This window comes from Homarus americanus, unplaced genomic scaffold (assembly GCF_018991925.1).
Source record: "Homarus americanus isolate GMGI-L3 unplaced genomic scaffold, GMGI_Hamer_2.0 scaffold51476, whole genome shotgun sequence".
Lineage (NCBI taxonomy): Eukaryota > Metazoa > Arthropoda > Malacostraca > Decapoda > Nephropidae > Homarus > Homarus americanus.
In genome coordinates, this window is record NW_024736148.1 from 6,162,184 (window position 1) to 6,178,035 (window position 15,852).

Sequence of the window (15,852 nt, forward strand, 5' to 3'; positions counted from 1 at the left end):
ACACCAGTAGAAGGTTTGCCCTCCCAATGCGTGTGTTGCTCTTCCTATAATGTCGATCACGCCATGCTGTGCAAGAAAGGGGGCTTCATATGCATGAGTCATGATGAAGTAAGGGATCTCACAGCAAATATATTGAAGGAAATCTGCCGTGATGTCAGGGTAGAATCGACCCTCCTTCCATTGGACGGTGAGATTTTCCAACATAGGGCTTCAAACACATCCAACAAAGCCCGTGTTGACGTCAGTGCTCGAGGATTCTGAACGCGGGTACAGTGAGCCTTCTTCGACATCAGGATTTTTTATCCCATGGACGCAATTCACCGTAACTTAGCTCTCGATGCTGCACACAGGAGGAACGAGAACGACAAGATAAGGGCATATGGGGAGAGAATTCAGAATGTTGATCAAGGCAGCTTCACTCCTCTAGTGTTCACAACCTCTGGTGGGATGGGACCAAATAAAAGATGCATCTACGCAAGACTCGAGGAGGAGATATCCTAACAGAAGCAGCAGCCCAGAAGTTATGTTACAGCCTGGATGAGATGTCGACTGTCCTTCTCTCTTCTTCGGCCGGCTTTGCTCTGCCTTAGGGGAACGAGAGCATCGGCCCCAAAGCCGATAACAGTTGCAGATATTGACTATGAGGCAACAGTCATTGAATGCCGCATAGATCTGCGGCTCAACTAACTCAACACAGCTAGGATAGCTACTTATGTATTAGGATATTTAATATTAAGGTAATAAAATGGTGGCGAAGGTAGGGCTATTGGGGGAGGCTGGAGGCCATTTAAAAAAAAAGTAGTAGTAGTAGGCCTATCCGTGCTCCACCACACAATAAAATTTGAAACAACTGAGGTCAAGCAAGTGGCTTATGCTGACGACCTTACAGGAGCAGGGAGATTGGAGTACATCAAAAAGTGGTATGACTTAGTAACATCACGAGGTCCACAAATAGAGTACCACCCAAACGCCAGCAAGTCCTTCCTCATTGTGAAGCCAGAACATTATGAATGGGCAATGGAGGTGTTCGGTGGAAGTGAGGTAAAAATAAGAAAGGATGGCCAAAGACACCTAGGCGCAGTAATCGGCACGACGGACATCAAGACTTAGTACGTAACAGGAAAGGTGAATGAATGGGTTAGGGAAATCCAAGCTCTGTCTGAGATTGCTAACACAGAGCCACATGCGGCTTTGGCAGCATTCACCCATGGAGTTAAGCATCGCTGAAACTACTTGATGCGCACTATCCCTGATATCGGACCCCTCCTCCACCCTCTGGAAGAAGCTATCAGCGTCAATTTCATTCCCAAATTAGTGAAACACCTTCACTTAACCCCAGCAGAAGGATCACTCCTTGCAATACCACCAATACAGGGAGGAATGGGATTGACCAATCCAGAGGAGATTCCTGCCACCGAACATCAAAACTCAGTTAAGCTCACGGCAGCCCTCACTGACCACACAATAAGCTTAGAACGCAACAAGGGAGGTGGATACCAGTGAAGTGATAAGTTGCAGCAACTAATGCTGCAAGTACCAGAGAATTTGAAAAAATAGTAGCTATAGCGCAGGAGGAGGTCGCCTTGAACTGGTTAACTATGTTACCGATAAGGGCACATGGTTTAAGTCTCAATAAACAATAATTTACAGAAGCCAATGCTCTAAGGTGCAGTAGGCTAGTAGAAGGTTTGCCCTCCCAATGCGTGTGTGGCTCTTCCTATGACGTCGATCACGCCATGCTGTGCAAGAAGGGGGGCTTCATATGCATGAGGCATGACGACGTGAGGGACCTCACAGCAAATATATTGAAGGAAATCTGCCGTGATGTCAGGGTAGAACCGACCCTCCTTCCACTGGATGGTGAGATCTTCCAACATAGGACTTCAAACACATCCAACGAAGCCCGTGTGGACGTCAGTGCTCAAGGATTCTGGACGCTGGGACAGCGAGCTTTCTTCGACATCAGGATTTTTGATCCCATGGCCGCATGTCACCGTAACCTAGCTCTCGATGCTGCACATAGGAGGAACGAGAACGACAAGAGACGGGCATATGGGGAGAGAATTCAAAACGTTGATCAAGGCAGCTTCACTCCTCTAGTGTTCACAACCTCTGGTGGGATGGGACCAAGTGCAAGATGTTTCTACGCCAGACTCGAGGAGGTGATCTCCGAACAGAAGCAGCAGCCCAGAAGTTATGTTACAGCCTGGATGAGATGTCGACTGTCTTTCTCTCTCCTTCGGTAGGCTTTGCTCTGCCTCAGGGGAACGAGAGCTTCTGCCCCAACTCCGACAACTGCCGCATAGATCTGATGCTCAACTAATTTAACACAGATAGGATAGCTACTTATGTATTAGGATATTTAATATTAAAGTAATTAAATGGTGGCGAAGGTGTGGCTATTGGGGGAAGCTGGAGGCCACGTTTAAAAAAAAAAAAAGTAGTAGTAGCAGTAATTGTGTGTGTGTGTGTGTGTGTGTGTGCTAGAAACAATTGTTGATAAAAGAAGCTCACTTGGAAAAGAATTGCTAAGAAAAATACTGAAGAAATTTTGGAGCGATCTTGAGCAGGTAGTTTAGTATTAGTGAAGGAGACGTTTGGTGTTACTTAAAACGCTGAATATGTTTAGTGGTGCGGCGGGCAGGAGACGGAGCGTAGGCAATGACTTGTCCGAAGTGTAAGAGATATAAAAATAATTCTAAAGGAACCTCTTTCAAGTCGTCTTCGAACTGCGAGACTTATGAGAGATTGAAAAGTAAGATGTTGAGCTGAAACGTGAGATGTTGAGATGAGACGTGAGATGTTGAGTTGAAACATGAGATGTTGAGAACAAACGTGAGATGTTGAGATGAAACTTGAGATGTTGAGATCAAACGTAAGATTTTTAGATGGAACGTAAAATGTTGATATGAAACATGAGATGTTGAGAACAAACGTGAGATGTTGAGATGAAACGTGAGATGTTGAGATGAAACGTGAGATGTTAAGATGAAACGTAAGATGTGATGTTCAGATGAAATGTGTGATGTAGAGATGCAACATGAGATGTAGAGACGAAAATTGTGATGTTCAGATGAAACGTGTAATATTGAGATGAAACATGAGATGTTGAGATGAAATGTGAGTTGTTGAGACGAAACGTAAGATGTTGAGATGAAACGTGCGATATTGAACTGAAGCGTCAAATGTTGATATGCTGAGATGAAAGGTGACATGTTAAGATGAAAAGTGTGATGTTGAGATGAAACGTGGCATGTTAAGATGAAACTTGTGATGTTGAGATGAAATGAAACAAAGTAAAACATGCAAGTTACGGTGAAACGTGAAACTTACAAAGTGAATCATGAAACTGGGAAATGTGAAACATCAAACTAGTAAATTTTAACGTGAAAGTAACTTCGACACTCCGCCACTCACCCCCTCACAGTAACTCCTTCCTTCCACTCTCGTAACTCAGTGTCTCGTAATCACTCACTCATTCCTCATTATCCTATCCTTTACCTCTGTGTCAGATCCCACAATCGTCTTCCAGTCTACACCATCTCCTCTTTATCTGTCACTCTTATTCCCATATACTGTACATAAATAATTATCTTGTTCTGAATTATTCCCTCGTCTTATTTTCTGTATTTTTCTTTGTATGCTTTCTTTGTTATTTCACTCCGTTTGTTCTTTAATTATAATTTTAATCTATTTTCTTGGTGTCCCTTTTTCTTAATTTTCTTTATATTTCGTCTTTGTGTTCTGACCTCGCTGGAGGAAAGGTCACGGCAGACTTAGCTCTCGGGGATAAATTGTCGGTAATGGCTAGTGCTACTTGTGAACAGGGCTGTGAACTTCTGAGGGCCGAGTTAGAGAAGATCAAAGAAGAAAACTTGAAATTAATGGAAGTGATAGCGAGGATGAAGGAAGAAGACACGAGAAAAGGAAAGCCAGTGTCTGACGAAAACTCAGGCGAAAGGGAGGTTGTGAGGAGAAGAACGACCAAAATGGTAGTGAGAAAAACGCCAAGGAAACGACAACAGTTAAGTGTAAAAACTCTTTTAGTCCTTTGACAAACGAATTGGACGTTAGCATAGTCAGGGACTGGGCTGAGAGGGAAGGTACGAAAACCTTAATTGTTGGTGATTCCCGTGTACAGTACCTGGAGAGAGCTTTTTGTGGTAGAAATGAAAATAGGATGAGGGTGTGTTTACCAGGAGTTGGGGTGGGGGATATAGTTGACAGGATAGACAATATCTTGACTGGTAATGGGAACAAACCCATTATCTGCCTTAGTGCAGCAGGCAATGATATTGGTCGGTGTAGGAGTGAGGAGCTTCTTGATAAGTTCAAGACAGCTATAGAACGTATTAGGTAGAAGGGAGGGATTCCTATCATATGTAGTGTCCTGCCTCGAAGGAAAGTTGGCAATGAAGGGTTGTCAAGGGCAGGTGGAGTCAACTTATAATGTATACTTATAATGTATACAGCCTGAACAACATCAACCTAGAGAAGTCGACTTGTGAAAGAGACCTAGGGGTACTTGTAAGCCCGGACCTACGGCCTAGAAAACAGTGCGTTAATGTTCGAAATAAGGCAAACAGAGTATTGTGTTTTATATCTAGAAGTGTCAGTAACAAGAGTGCAGAGGTCTTATTGCAACTATATCTTGCGCTAGTTAGGCCGCACCTCGATTATGCGGTTCAGTTCTGGTGCCCCTATTATAGAATGGATATAAATTCACTAGAGTCGGTGCAGCGAAGAATGACAAAAATGATTCAGGGACTTAGAAACCTTCCATATCAGGATAGGTTAAAGAAACTTAACTTGCATTCCCTAGAAAGACGAAGAGTGCGGGGAGATATGATAGAAGTATTTAAGTGGGTGAAAGGAATCAATAAAGGGGATATAGATAAAGTTCTTATAATATCCGAGCAGGATAGGACTCGGAGCAACGGATTCAAGTTGGATAAGTTTAGGTTTAGGAGGGAGATAGGAAGAAACTGGTTCACAAATAGGGTGGTGGACGAGTGGAACAAGCTTAGCAACTTTGTAGTAAGTGCGGGAACTCTGGAAAGTTTCAAAAGGAGGCTAGATAGATTCATGGATGATAGAGAGTGGTAGTAACTCTCGACAGGAGCTGCCATGCACAGGCCAACCGGCCTATTGCAGACTCCTTATTTTCTTATGTTCTTATGTTAACTGCCGTCTTGACAGTTATTGCAAGTCAATATCAGTCCAATTTGTTGACAACTGTGACAACTCTTATGGCAGAAGGGACCTCTATGCTATGGATAGGGTGCATCTGTCTGGGGATGGGGTGGCAATCCGGGCTGGCTCTCTCGAGAGGGCGGTTCAAATGATGTCGAAATCTTTAAACTGCTAGCGAACATATGGGCATGGAGGTGGAGGAGACTACAGTGGGAGCGGGTAAAGAGAGTGAAAGGTTACAGGAAAATAGTGCTAGGAATGATGACAAAACTATATTAGGCAGGGAATTAAAACCTAAATGCGTCAAAGAGAGGACTCAGAACATGACAAGCTTAAATGTCTACTACGCAAACAGTATAAGTATGAGAAACAAAAAGGGCGTTGGTATGTACCGAAAAATCGATATAATAGCATTCACCAAAACATGGATAAACCTAGACTCACGTGAGTTACCTGTCGAATACCAAACTGCAGGTTACAAATTATTCCACACTGATAGGCAGATTAGGAAAGGAGGCGGAGTAGCAATCTATGTCAGGGATAATCTGAAATGTGAAATAAATAAGGAATAAAACCTGAACTGAATACAGAAACAATTTGGATACAATGACTCGATGGTAGAGAAAATAATAATTGCAGGAGTAATATATAGAACTCCAAATCTTGATAGAGTTAATGAGCGACTTATTTGGGATGAATTGCGCAGGGCTAATTCCAGACTTTTACTTTAGCCTCATTAGTAATGTGGCTAAAGGTAGGGAACGAACTTGCCAACAGCGATCACAAAGAAATAATATTTGAATTAGAATTTAATGGCAGTCGAAAGGGAAAATCCATTAAAGTCCCAGATTATAAAAGGGCAAACTTTGATAGGTTAAAAAGGCAGCTGAGAGAAGGGGTATCACGTTTGGGGATGGATTACATGACCTCACGTGTGGTGACCTCACACAATGTGCCCACAGAGGGAGAGCTCACTTTACCTGGAGACCTAATAACGATATCCTCACAAAATATGACTGTTTAGGATGACCTGATCACGAGATCTGAGGTTGACGAGTTCCACAACAATTAAAATAATGAGTTACTTAATGCACAAAGACAGAACATACCATACAGACAACTCAGATCAGACAACAATGACCCTAAATGGATAAACAATTATTTAAAGAATATTATTGGACAAAGGAAGGCTATGAGTAGAAGAAAAAATCGTAGTGAAGTTTACCTCCGAGATTATAAGAACAGAAGAACATAAGAAAGTGGGATACTGCAGGAGGCCGACTGGCCCATACAGGGCAGATCCTTTTCACACCCATCCCAGCACTTCCATGTGCCTATCCAACTTCGTCTTGAAGCTCCCTAGCGTCCCCGATCCTACTATAGCACTCGGTAGCCTATTCCACATATCCACAACTCTATTACCAAACCAGTGCTTGCCTATATCCTTCTGAATCGGAATTTATCTAATTTAAAGCCATTTGTTCTAGTTATTTCTGTTATTACTGAGCTTCAGAACATCTTCCATTTTACCTTTGTTAATCCCACTTACCCACTTGTACACCTCTATCATATCTCCCCTAACTCTACGCCTCTCTAATGAATGTAAGCCTAAGCTTTTCAGTCTTTCTTCATATGGAAGGTTTCTAATATTATGGATCATTTTTGTAATTCTTCTTTGTACTCTCTCCAAAGAATCTATGTCCATTCTATAATAAGGACACCAGAACTGAACTGCATAATCCATGTGTGGCCTCACTAATGCTAGGTAAAGTTTCAAGATAACGTCAGCAGTTCTGTTACTCACAGACCTAGATATGAACCCAAGAATCCTGTTTGCCTTGTTGCGAACGCTAATACAGTGTTTTCTAGGTTTCAAGTCGTTGCTAACAAATACACCTAGATCTTTTTCACAAACTAAGTTTTCTATTTCCGTGTTACCTAGTTTATACTTAACGTTTGTATTCGTCTTCCCTATCTGTAGTACCTTGCATTTATCAGTATTAAAATTCATTTGCCAGTCTACTGACCACTCATGTAAGGTATCTAGATCTCTTTGAAGGTGTTCAAAGTCACTGTCTGAATTTAACACTCTCCCCATTTTGGTATCATCTGCAAATTTACTAATCCTACTAGTTATGCCTAAATCAAGATCTTTAATGAATATAACAAACAGCAGAGGGCCTAATACAGATCCCTGGGGAACTCCGCTTTTGACCGCACCTCAGTCTGACTTTAATCCATTTATGCTGACTCTTTGTTTCCTACCAGTTAACCATGACCTAATCCATTTTAATACTGATCCACCTATTCCATGTGCTTCTACCTTCCTTATCAATCTCTCATGAGGGACTCTATCGAATGCTTTACTGAAATCTAAATAAATTATATCATATGACTTATCATTATCTACCGCTTCATATACTTCTGAGAAAAAGCTAAGCAAATTTGTGAGACAAGAACGTCCCTGGGTGAACCCGTGCTGAGAAGAATGAATTAAGTTGAATGTTTCAAGGTGGCTTCTGATTTTTGTCGCAATAATTGACTCTAGCAACTTGCCTATGATTGACGTGAGACTAATGGGACGGTAATTTGATGCTATTGATTTATCACCCTTTTTGAAAATCGGAACTACATTTGCAAGTTTCCAAGCTTCTGGCATTAGGCTCGATTCTAATGACTTATTAAATAAAATTGCTAATGGATTACTCAACTCATCTCTACATTCTTTTAATATTCTAGCATATACCTCGTCTGGACCAGGCGATTTATGAGGCTTCAGTTTGTTAATTACTTTAAGCACATCGTTACTAGTAATATTGATATTCATCAACATATTTTCTATACTGTCCTTATATACCTTATGAACTTCTGGAAACTGTGCTAGGTTTTCATTTGTGAATACGGAGCGAAAATGACTATTTAACGTACTACACATTTCTAACTCATCATCAGTCATTTCTCCTGTCGTAGTTTTAAGGGGACCTATTGTATCTCTAACCTTTGATTTATACAGTTGATAAAAAGCTTTGGGGTTATTTTTCGATTCGTTTGCTACCTTGATTTCATAATTTCTCTTTGCTTTCCTAATTTCTGTTTTACCTGTCTTGTTAGGTTCTGATAGTAACCAAGTAAGTGATTTTCGCCTTTCTTAACTTTTCTATATACTCCTTTCTTTTTCCCTAGAAGATCTAAGAGTCTATTATTCATCCATTTTGGTTGGTTCCGTATCGATCTGAATTTTCTTTTAGGGATGTGTTTATTTTGGGCATTATTGATTGTCTCAATAAATTGTTCATAAGTAGCTGCTAAATTAAATTCGGGGTTATCCCGTCCTAAGTTGACAGTTTCCGGAGGTGTGGGGGGGATTAATCTTTTGACCATAGGGTCATCCCTTAGGTCTCTCCTTAAGCTACCGTAATTAGCCTTCCTAAAATCCGGGATCAAGGCCGAATTTTCCCTCTTCCTGCCATCCCATATTATGTTAAAATATATGGCTTTATTATAAGGTATTGGCCAGTAGGGTTAAGACCGAGATAAGAAAAGCAAAATGGAATAATGAACTGAAGGTGGCAAGGGAGGCGAAGTCAAAACCCAAGGGATTCTTTCAAATGTATCAAACTAAAACACGAGAAAAGATTGGACCAATACAGTCGGATACTGGCGAGATAACTGATAACGACGGAGAAATGAGCAATAATCTGAATAAATATTTTCAACAGTTTTCACCACAGAAAATTTGAACATAATACTCGAGGCACCGACTATATACAGAGATAGTGAAGAAAATAGACTTAACGAGACGGTAGTGACTAGTAACGACGTTAGTAAGCAAATAGACAAGTTAAAGCCTAATAAGTCGCCAGGTCGGGATGAGTTATTTGCCAGAGTATTAAAGGAATGTAAGGAAGAGCTTAGTATGCCCTTAGCAAAATTGTTTAACATGTCTTTAAAATCGGGTGTAGTACCATAATCCTGGAGGATAGCGAATGTAATACCGATTTTCAAGAAGAGATATAGATCACTATCCTCTAACTACCGTCCAATCAGTTTAACATCAATTGCAGGCAACTTACTGGAAGCAATAACTTCAAACTCTATTCGAAATCACCTGGAGAAGCCCAAGTTGAACAATGATTCCCATCATGGCTTCACAAGCGGGCGTTCATGTTTAACCAATTTATTAACATTATTTTCATCTGTTTTCGAATCAGTGGACGAGGGGCACGACTATGATGTGGTATATCTTGACTTTAGCAAAGCCTTCGGCAGAGTCCTCCACGAAAGACTAATAAGGAAAGTGGAGGCTCTAAGCATTGGAGGAGATATTCTAAAATGGATAAGTGCGTGGTTACAGGACAGAAAGCGTTAACGGCACTAAGGGCCAATTGCAAGATCAGCCTTGGTGTACACCACGCTGTGGTTTTTTCAAGGTGGGCCATGGTGGTACCCGACTGTCGTTTGTTGTTACTACGTCATCGTAGTGTAGTCAGGTGCACCAACTGGAGGAAGACTTGGGGGGTGGTATGCTTGCACCCTCAGAACGTTGTCAGTGGCACGAAACGTTTACTCTTGCTACACGATTTACGAGCATGAAAAACTTGAATCCCAAGCTAAGGTGCACCTCATTTTCCTATTTTCTTTCATTATAAGCCAATTCTGGGAATGAAATACGATCACTTACAGTGAATATTGGTAAATAAAGCTTGTGACAACCATAAAAACGTAGGAATAGTGTAATATCTGTTCCTTTCTTCTTTATCCTTATTAAATCTAACAATAAAGTAATAAGTTTGTCACGAACTTGGGGTTGGGTGAGTGTAAATAAAGAGAACTATGGCCTGTTCCGTGGATGAAGTCAGTAGAATATAACGAGTACAGTATTAGGTATTATAATTTTGCGATGACAGTGATGAACTCACTGTACAGATGAGTTGGGATAAAATCTTGAAAAAATATCACCATAACTGTTAGTTTTCTATCAAACAGGAAATTATCTTTGTACTAAAACATTTTACTTTCATATTGTACAAGTATAAAGGCCGGTTATCTACAAGATATGAAAACTTGAGATAATGTTTCCTACTTGTCTCCACCTGATTACAGTAATGCAATAAATACCATAAGAAAGATAACAAGACATGAACACTTTCCCAAAGTCAGGAGTGAAAATGTATACAATGTGTTAATGACATGGACTAAACCAGCAGTTGGAGAAAAGTATCTGCTGTTTAAATGATCTTTTATTTGGAAAAGTATTCCATGTAAATACTGTATATGGATCCTCACCAGATAGTCTTCATACAGTTAGTGTGCAGCCTATAATGGAAAGGAACTAGTCACAGAAGAAAACGTGATGGAAATAGACCCTATCAGCCAACCAGTCACACCACACCACAAATCATCAGATTCCACAACTCAGCAAACAGAGAAACCACAACCTGCAAAAGCTGACCCAATCAAAGCGAAAATAAGAAAAGAATCCCATTCTGGCCATCGTGCCCCCCCCCCCATCTTCACCAACCAATGTGCAGCCAGCAGACCTAGGAAATGAGATCGGTATCCGCTTCTACTCAGTCAACACACCACCTACAATAACAAATGATAGACTTCTCTAGGAAATCAAGGAAGGCACAGTCAAATTCACCTACGAAGATGTCAGGGTAGAAGAATCCTACATAGACCAGTTGATAAATGCAGGACTATTTAACACCAAATATAACAAAATTGAAAGAGTAGACATAACTAAGTTTAAGAAAATCAGAACGGGATTAAAGGAGGAAAGGAATAGACACTCGCCAGGAGATACACGAGCCAGCAAACAACCTACACCAAGTTCTTGGGATCCACGATTATTCAAAGCAAATCATTAAACATAATTCAACACAACGTCCTTGCCTGGACTCTGGCGAGGAAAACAGAACTTATTAACATATACAGCACAATAGACCCAGACATCATCCTTATCAACGCACACGGGCGAAAAGAGAACGAAAAAACAAAAATATTTAATTATCACGTCTACCAAAAAAAATCCACGAAGACTTACATGACGGGATGGCAATAGCAATAAAACGAACGATTCAACACAAAATAATTGACAACTTCCAAGGTAACTTCTTGGCAGTAGAAATAAACACCACCAAAGGACCAACAATAATAGGAACATCATACCTACCATTCAGAAGACCAATATTCCCGACAGGCGACCTCCTAAAACTAACCAGGCGAAACAGCCCGGCATGCTTTCTAGGCGACCTGAACTCTCGATACCCAACCCTTGGACATCACAACAGAAACCCCGCTGGAGTTGTACTGCACAACCTAATTGAGCAAGGCAGCATTACACACCTAGGCCCAGACTTTCAAACTTTCATAGCACAGGGAAACTCTGGGAATCCCGACATAATTCTGACAAACAGACATCATCATTTTCACACACATATAAAACCTGGACCCGCCAGCACCAGTGACCACATACCCATAATAGCAACTTTCTCCACATCTCCAATACAAATTCCCTCAACACCAAGATATTCATTTAACAGAGCTAACTGGGAAAGTTTTAAAACAGCTCTCAACACCGACGAAACAATACTCTCCACAACAAAAACACCAACGAGATCTATATTGCCTTAAAAACCTATTATTCGAAAATCACAATAACCATGAAAAACAACATCCCCAAAACAACATATCGCACACTACCATATGCACAACTAACACACGAAAAAAAAATCATCTAAACCAGATTCACCAACCTACATGAATTTATAAAAACACACGGCTGGAGCCCACACATCACTGCATTATATAGAAATCTTAAAGAAGAACTACTAGAGAGATGCAAAGTAAAACACGACGAGAAATCTAACCAGCTAATAGCCAACACACAAGCAGACTACAGAAACCCAAAAGCCTTTTGGATTAAAATAAAAAATCTCATGGGAACCAACTCAGAGGAGAGCAGCTACCTTATAGACAACAATGGCAAGAAGATTACAGAACCTAAACTCAAGGAACCAATATTCAGAACATTCTGGAGCAGCATCTACCAAATCACGGATGAGGACAACCGAAACTTCTGCAGAGAAACAGAACAATTGGTTGAAACACACTTGAACCAAAACACAGACAAATGGCAACAAACCAGGACAATCAACTTCAACACGTTAGATAATAACGACCCACTAATTGCTCCAATAACTACACATGACATCACAAAAACAATTGCCAGCTTCAAGAATAAATCGCCAGGAATAAGTCAAATAAACAAAACTATGTTGCAAAACATACCACCACCAATGATCAAACAGCTTGCAGACATCTTCAATGCATCAATAGCAAGCGGATTATTCCCATCCAAAATTAAAAGGCAAAAATAAGACTCATTCCAAAGCAAGGAAAGAACCCAACACAGGCAGAAAACTACAGACCCATTTCATTCCTCGAAACACCTGGCAAAATCCTTGAAAAAAATAATAAACCAGAGACTAAGAAACCACCTAGAGTATGAAGATAAATACAACCACAGACAACACGGCTTCAGGAAAAACCGAGGCACCAACACTGCAATAGCTTTAATATATGAATCCATCCCAAATGCAGCCAGCACCAGAAACCAATGTAACATAGCACTCGGAGATGTCAGCAAAGCCTTCGACAAAGTATGGCATGAAGGGCTCAAATACAAGATCATTCAACTCAACATGCCACCCAACATCACGGCTCTCCTCTGTAATTTCCTTGACAACAGACAATGCAAACTCACCTTCGACAACTACATAGGTCAAAACTTCACCATCTACAGTGGAGTACCCCAAGGCAGCAATGTCATGGTCACGTTGAATGCTGATCTATTTAGCTAATGATTCTTATTAAACTCCACGACCGCAAAACATGAGTGAGTTAGCGACCCCTGAGAAGACGTGTTTTCCCCATAGACACTACACTTTTGTTTCCCTCCCAGTGTCCCAAGACAGTTACCAATGCGCTGTTTATTCCACTTTCTCCTGGGAAGCTCAATCTTGAATTAGTCTGTGTCAATCAACTCAAGTAATTCGCCAGACCTTTGTCAACTGAAGGTCATCTTTGAATGAATAACAGTTAGTTTGTTTGTGATTATTGTCATTGCGTGAGTAGCGATCACTGGCAACTCAGGGATATATATACCCAGGGATGAGGCAGGGAGAGCGTCCCCTGACGCCGCTCAAATGTTTCTCCAGGTATGTTTATGTGTAGCCATTCAGTTTGATTCAGTCAATTATAGTGAATATCAGTGTTCATCAGTGTTCATGCTTTAACAGTTGAATTGTCATTCACCCTGTGTAAGAAGTAATATAACGTAAATACTTCTGTCGTCTAGACAAGAGAGTTGTTTGTGTTGTCATGCTTCCCAGTCCGTCCCCTGACGCCGCTCCAATGTTTCTCCAGATCCCATTGTGATTCTTGCATCGCTCAACAAATGCCCCGGATGTAGTAGATACCCAGCAGGGACCATATATGAAACGATGGCACTGATGTGGCCTGATTAATGTGCTCCACTGCCTCGTTGGGCCAGACCCCAGACTCGCCATGTGTCTGGCTACCACACACAATAACAACGGTCGTGAATCTCAGTGTTCTACCCTGGGACGCACCCTGGAAGTATATGTCCACAGAAAGTGTTGTAACATGTATGTTAGGGATAATTAGTTGGAAATAATTATCCCATGGTGGGTAGTGGACCCAGGTATCTCCTGATTTCATTATTAACGTGTATGTTGAGTAGGATCCTGTAACTGTACTGAGAAGTACCACTTGGATGTTGAGTAAAGTAATCTACAATGAGTGCCAGGTACTATGTATTGTGAGTAGGGCCAAGGAACTGTTGAGTAAAATAAATAAGTAAATAAGAAAATAAGTAAAGAAGAAAATGCTGAGCCTGCAATAAGCCCAGGAGTTGAGCCTGGTAGTTATATGATTAATAATATATCTTTTTCCCTTTGATTTCATATGAATAAATTTTTTTAGAGTACTTAGTTGTATTCATTTCTCCCACAGTATTCTACCTTTATTTCCGTCCAAATGACGTGATACCAGAATTACAATACCCATGTGTCTAGACCCTCGACCATGCTACCAAAAGAATGACCATGCTACCAAAAGAATAGGTGACAGAACCGAGTAAGAGTAAGAACTAAGATAAGAGAAGTAAGTAAGATGAGGGTGGTGTAGAGGTGTTGTTGGGAAAACACGCGCCCTCACAGCAACATATCACCAACACTATACACCATATATACAGCAGACATGCCCAAACCAAGAAACTCAGAGTACAATGCATATGCAGGCGACGTAACACAAATTATACAATACCCAGGGAAATCCAAACAAATGATGGCAATCAGAACTAGCTGAGAAATAGAAACCATAAACATCTTCGAAAGGAAATGGAAAATTAAAACTAACACAAAAACTTACCCAATCATGGTCAACAATCAAAACATTCCATATGCAGAAAATGGGAAAATCATCGGCCTCAAAATCACAAGGAACGGCATACTACCACACATCACAGAAAGAATTGCAAAAGCCAAGGCCCAACTAACTAATCTCAGAAGATTCCGCCAATTAAACCAATATACCACTACACCTTTACAAAGCACTAGTCAGACCACACCTGGAATATCCCTCAATTTCACTTAACACTATATCAAAATCAAATAAACTCAAAATACAAGCAATCCAAAACATAGCCCTCAGAAGAGCAGCAAAACTCAGACCACCATATACAAAAAATTCCAGAGAGCTACACACAGAACATAACCTAACCACAATCAACATCAGAACACACAATCAAGCATTAGCAATATGGGAAAAACTACAAGAACTAGAAGACCCCATACTCCAACAATTAATGCAAGAAGACAACACCAGAACACACAACTGGTGGCCAAAGAGCATAACATTTGACAACACAGAACCAGAACCAATATACACAAAATAAAAACGAAGAATACTTAAAGGACACGGAGGGCCCCCCTCCCCAAACACCACAATCTACCTTAGCTTAGATTAGCTTGGCTTCCCTTCCCTTGCTGTAGTGGACATGAACTGCTGGCAAGGCAGATTTAAACCTTGTCCCAGCAAGGTGGACAGCCCACCTGCTATCAATCTCCCTCTTTATTTCCCACTTCCCAACCTTTACCTTCCTCCTACACCGTCTTCCATCTTCCTGAGCCAATAGGCTCTCTTCTCTCCATCCCATCGGATCGGATCGGAAAGGAAGACATTTTAGGTTAGGTTAGACTAGGTTCATCTTTTGAGCAAATGTCATGGAACCCATATACAGTAGGTATATTCATGAAATTCTACCAACTAATCAGAGACTAATAATGTTAAACATAGAACAAGATAATAATTAAATGGTTTAAAAATATCCTCAATACAGTCTGCAATGTTAATTGCAAATTGTTCCTGCATTTTCTAATGTTTAACATAAACTGTAATAATACTAAGGATAAGAATACAATGATAATGCTTATGTCAGAATATAGCCTTTATTAAAAGGAGGATATGTTATAATATATGGATGATCAAGAGTAAAGTATTTTAAAAGCAAAATCATCACAAATTCACAAACATATTAATATGTAATATCCATGTATGTATGCAGAGTGTAAG